At 38.9% G+C, this 5,904-nt stretch overlaps 1 long non-coding RNA gene across 1 annotated transcript; it reads right to left on the bottom strand.

The window, feature by feature from the left end:
* Positions 1–446: 446 nt before the first annotated feature.
* On the bottom strand, positions 447–1,259 carry LOC108554226 (uncharacterized). Its single transcript, XR_001890698.1, has 3 exons — positions 1,203–1,259; positions 624–913; positions 447–491 (listed from the first exon to the last, which is right to left on the bottom strand). It is a non-coding gene; the product is annotated as an uncharacterized LOC108554226 (long non-coding RNA).
* Between the last annotated feature and the right edge of the window lie 4,645 nt (positions 1,260–5,904).

Genomic DNA, 5,904 nt, shown 5'->3' with positions numbered 1-5,904 from the left:
AGAGGATGAAAGAGCGAAAGAAGAGAAGTCCAGGCTACGAGAGTCCAAAGAAAACGATGGGAATCGATAACTGAAAAACGCAGATATATCTGTAACAAGGTGTATCATTTTGTTGAAATCAGGTTACATGTATTCCTTTCGCGATATAACCTCAAATTTATGTAAGAAAGTAACCACTTAATCAATGTTCGGATATCATATTTGAGATTATTTTACAGTTAGTGGAGAACATAATTTCCAAAGTATTCTTTCACAATAACACTTTAAACATAAAAGAAACTAGTTACGAAAATAAAAGTAGCCTGTTTCATTTGTAGTTTACAAATTAACAAAAGAGAAAATAGCTTACTTGAAGACAGACGTTCCATCTATCGGCTAACATCTATACTTCGTACCATCTAATACGTGAGATATTTCTGGCCTATTCGGAAATATAGATATATTGTCCGCCACTGAACCATGTGTCCAAAAATTGGGGATTATAAAATTATCTGATGAAATAATTACGATTGGGTTATAAAGAAATAACGAGATTTTTATTCGAAAACTCGAATATGTTTGTAACGAAGTGTCATTGAATTATCTTTTCGTGTATCAATTCAGTAATAGCTGTTGAAAATTACCGTGCGATATTACAGTGAAATCAATGATCAACCATTGGATCCGTTACTGGATAGGTTCAATTGCTACAGTTTGCTCTCGGCATTGCAAACAGTGCCAGTCAATGGTTGGCTGTTCAAACAATTCTGCATGGTAGTCGTTGTTAATTTGTCTGTTGGTTTGATTGAAGGCGCACAAACAATAAATTGACCATAATTACCTCCTTTCCGTAACAAGAGGCAAAAAGTGTTGACATGTATGTGCGTCTTTGTGCGCAATTTGTACTGCGCATTATTCACCCACCGCTTGCCCCCTATAAAGAACGAAGCGAATATCATGCGAAACTATTTGTATAAATAGATCCCGTACACATGAAAATACGAATATTGCTCGAAAACAGAATAGAATAGCCTTTGGTATGCGTAACTAAATAAAAGCAGCCACGGCTGTGCAAGTATAACCTCGATGGATTGCTATACGTTGCAAATTTAATTGAAACATTACAGAAGCTCGTGGTTCTCTTTAATTTTACAGCAGATAATTAAAAACGATGCTACGTCGCACTTGTAATATTCATAAATGTTTTACCGACAGATACATACGCAAAGTTGAAGGAAGTTTCCGTTGACAAAACGAGGAATTCGTGAAACGGGTTGAGCAGAAGGGGAAAATCGTGGGTGGAAACAAATCTATTTGTCTTGACAAGTTAAACGAATTTAAGCCAATTGAAGATTTCGGGGTTGCAATACTAATTTGTCGTTCAAGAGCGTCTGGAATGATTTTGCGACATGCTTTACTCTCAGTTTCGCACCAATTACAGCGTTCCAAGAAACGGAAATGTACGCATTTACTTTAAGAACGTAGACCATTGTCTTACCTGTTACGGTTCGCTCGGTCGGCAACCGGATCGGAATTGAAATCTTTTTTATCGACAACTCAAAAAATTTCAGTAATTCAAAACACCAAATAGAAAGTATAAACTTTTATAATTGTTTGTAGGAAAATGGGTTGCTGTCCGAAATAGAGATAGTTGGAATAGTAAGGTACGAAAATAACTCGAGATATTCAATTCGGTTAAATGTCGTTGCTATCTTCAGTTCGATTGGTCATATATCATGTGTAAATCCCAGAATTGTATTAATAATTCTAACACAAGTCAATTGATTCCGTCTAACACGGAATAGGCAATGCATTTACTGATTGCTATCAGAAGGCAATTTATCTGTGTGCATGGACGTTTCAAACACATAGTTGCAATATTATAGATCTTCTCGCACACGTACGTGTGATGTTCTCATCAGATACGGCACAATTGGAATCTTCGAAACAATTCCTGTCCCTGGGAAAAAATAAAAAGCCAGTGGATGAAAATTGTTTATCTCGAACTACGTGAAACTTCCGTCAAAGGACCGGAGTGAAAATTTTTGTATTAGGAAAAGTTTTACCGACGGAGTCTTTTCTCGAACCAAGAAATTCCAGATCGAGCGGCCATCTGAAAATTTCAGCTCGGCGAAAGATCTTAATAAAGAAAGTTGGTAAAGTCTTGGGTTTCGGCGTTTTGTCATGCGGTAAAGTGGCGCACTGAAACTAGATGTTTGTCGATGGGACCGATGGTTGGCCAGTGTCGTTATAGAAGAAATTCCTACGGCAAAGCTCACGCCGGCTGGTTAGAATAAGGGCTCCTTATTCTTCCTGAACTCGGCGAGTATCGCCGACTTAATGAAATTCTCCGTCTGCTAGGAAGACGCCAGAAACAACTTCGCGTCTTTATCGTGAAAACGGCCAAGGAAAGCTGCCAACTCCATTTAGGGGCTCCTATCATTGCACAGTCCAGATATGCCGGCAGGTCGTTACGCCTGGAGCAGTAAGCATTACTACACAAGTAAAGAGACGCGTTTGCGATGTTCACGACGTGCGCTCGCGTGCGATCTATCTTGCCTCTGGTGTTTGTATAAAGGTAACTTAACGATAAATATATGCAGACGTGGAAGATGCGAAGCAAAGCAGCATTGTAGGATATATACTATGGAAGGAAAGAAAGATAGCGAGATAAACGCGTGCACCAGGCGACTGTACTTTACCACACTTTGTTCGCGCCATCTATGATTGTCTCAGAGCATCAAATTGACCGAATAGGATCGCATTCACTGTGCTTCATTGCTAATTCGCGTTTATACGTTGCCATATTCGTTACATGCTGTGCGACATCACAAAAGAGTGAGAATCGTCAATGTTGTTATGCTGAGTTTACTGATGTAACAGAAGGAAGAGTTGCAGTCGATGTTATCAGAAATACATAAAATAGCCTCATTAACATTCATGGAAATCGTCATTGCGATTTATATCCAATGGACGTTATAGACGTTCACGGTCGTTTTAACCCATTTTCACCCTCGTTCTCTGTTTGATATTGTACGAATAGGAGCGCGAACAGTGAGGAAACGAATACCAGCAAACATTCCGGTGGTAAGGGAAAACAAATCGTGCGTCATGTAGGTGAGAAGTTCAACAGGTTGAGAAATAGAAGACCTTAGATCCTCTCTTTCCTTTTACCTTCGCTTTGTCTTCACTCATCTCCTTTATCTTCGATCCTTTCGTTTCTCGTGTTCATGTTTGTCACGTTTGTCGTGTTCAAAGACACCAGTCTTTGTATACATCTCCTCCACCGTTCATTTCCAACATCATTTTCTCCTTTCTTTTAATAGTCCTTTTTCTCATATATTTTGTTCTGTCAACGTTCTCTTTTTTCATAACATATCTTTCCTTTTCTCAGAGCCATGGCTTTCTGAAGCTGATTACATTTTACCCATTCATCCTATCCAGCGTTTCACGTTTCACACTGCTATTCTTTTCCGACTTATTCCACTGTTCTATGCTGTTTCAATTTCTTTCAATCTTTTTTTTTCTTTTCGTCCCCTTCTCGAGTTATATTTCCTTTTGCACTGATCTTTCAGCGACAGTAACCCTTGACGAGTTCGAACAGTTGGGCACCCCCGGAGTGCTTCCTACCGTGGTATTACCAACCCCTTAGAGTAGCACTCGTAACATCTTGCTAATACCTATTATATTAAACTCTCGTTGCGAAGGGGACATTGTAAAGGCTTTTGTTAAGTGCAAACGCACAAAGCCAATTTGAAACGGCGCTTTAATCAAAAGTCGTCATAGTAACCGGTAGTCCGCATGCGCACGCAGCCGATTAAGGCGAAGCGATTGGAAGAATATATTTACGTCCCCGCAGTGATTTACATGGGCCAATTAAGACGTGCAGAGACATGCAGATTTAGTAGAGGGGCGATACAATATCTCGTTGAGACCGCGTTTAAATGTAATTTTTAATGCATTCAAAATGTATTCTTGAGAATTCTCGTTGAATAAATATTTATCCTCCTTTCATTGGGTCATGCTTTGCGCTCGGTGTTTTTGTTCACGCGAGGTTGTTTGCTCTGCATCCTCATATACGTCGTCACCTCTTGAGAACAGTGATCAGATCTTTAACCAATTATATATAACGACCAATGTTTTCATTGTTGTAGCGCGCAGTTTTCATCTAAATTGGAATATCGATAGAATTATTAACGACGTTAATTTCAAAATAATTTAAATACGTTAACAAAGTTACACAATTTGCTACGCTGACAAATCGAAACGATACAAGCCTGAAGAACACCGTGCACATTTTTAGCAGAATTGTTCCTTCGTGGAATCACCCAAAATTACCCATTAAAATTCAGCTACCAATCCCGGCGTTGAGAACGATCGGCGATAATGCTCGGCTGTTTCCTAGAAGAGGTTCTAGATTTTTATCGGAGCCGTACAAGCGGCGCAAGAACAATATCATCGAAAGCAAATTCATAGCTCGTGGGAAAGGAATGCGTAGATACCGCGAAGAAGGGGAAGAATCCATCGTTGGTCTGGTGAAACGGGGAAAAGAAAGAGAACACGAAGAACGTGGAAGGAGTAGAAGAAGGAGGAGAAGAAGAGAAAGAAAGAAAAGAAGAAGAAATAGCGGTGGCATCGTAGATCTAAAGTAAACGTAGTCTATGCCTGTACCACGAGACAAGTTGCGTATCGGCAGCCTTTTCGTTTCTCTTCTCTCTGTTCTTCCCTTTCTACTCTCTCTTCTCTTTCCCCGTTACACCGTTTTCTCATTTCCTCGAAATTGTTTCCTTCTGTTTATCTCTTCCCCATGTACTTTTTCTTTTTCTTGTCTATATTCTATTTTGTTGCCTTCGTTTATTTACCTGTCCTTCAGATTAGTCATCTTGTTCTTCGGTTGCCCCTTAAAATGAGTTCAGTATGTAGTCATACATTTTCATAGATTTTATTTATTCTTTAATCTATATCTTCATTTCTCTCCTATTTCTTTTCAGTCATTTTAGTTGACCTTAACTTGCTCAAAGTATCAGTTTTCGCATTGAAAAGTTAAAGCCAATAAAGGCCGAAGAGATCGGAGCCGGAACTTCCTGTGCTCAGTCGTTGCAGGCTTGTACTTAGGCAGTCGTGGGGCACGCTCGATAAGAAAAATATCGAGTTGCATTAAGCAGCCATAAATTATCCTCAATCAGTCAAATACAACTCATTATCGTTGATACACGTGAACGGGTAATATAGGTTGGCCTGATCGATACAATTAATAATTTCTCACGGATCATAGGTATCTCAAAGCTCTGTAATTTGTAAGCAAAGAAAATCATTGATCCTATAACGTTTAGATTTTAATTAATATACCCGTGTTACATCCACGTGTTCTGACATTGTGTAATAACGCTGCGAGATATCGCTCAATGATTTACAAAATGTATAGATGCATATCGGCTATTTCGTTAATAGAACCTGTTGATTTGGAACGACAGCGCCATCTGTGTATCGATAACGTCGATGTTTTGAGAACTATTATTAGTAAAGTGATATTTTATTTTATTACCATGGATCGGTCGATAATAAGTTAACGTTGTCGATCGAACATACCATGACCACAAAGAGAATTTCGATTCCACGATTTTCTATAGACGAAACACTGCAAGATTTAAATAGAGATTAACTCCAATTTACAATTATGCAACATGTAGTGAAGGCTACGTTTAATTTAGTATGGGCATAAATTAAGGTCAGCCTGATTTAAATATTTGAGATTATACTGCATACCTTGCGTATCCTTGTATCGAGAACTTTATGCTAAACTATAATCTACTAACATGGACAGATGAGCAGAGAATAGAGGGAAAGCATGTGGTAAAAATTTCGTGCCGATACGACGTCGTGTCCTCGAGAATGTCTCGAAATGTAATTTTATAATAGCAGGAC

Source organism: Eufriesea mexicana, unplaced genomic scaffold (genome assembly GCF_001483705.2).
Source record: "Eufriesea mexicana isolate 0111107269 unplaced genomic scaffold, ASM148370v2 scaffold18034, whole genome shotgun sequence".
NCBI lineage: Eukaryota > Metazoa > Arthropoda > Insecta > Hymenoptera > Apidae > Eufriesea > Eufriesea mexicana.
The sequence above is the reverse complement of the archived record's forward strand: the minus strand, read 5'-3'. Positions and strand labels throughout refer to the sequence as shown.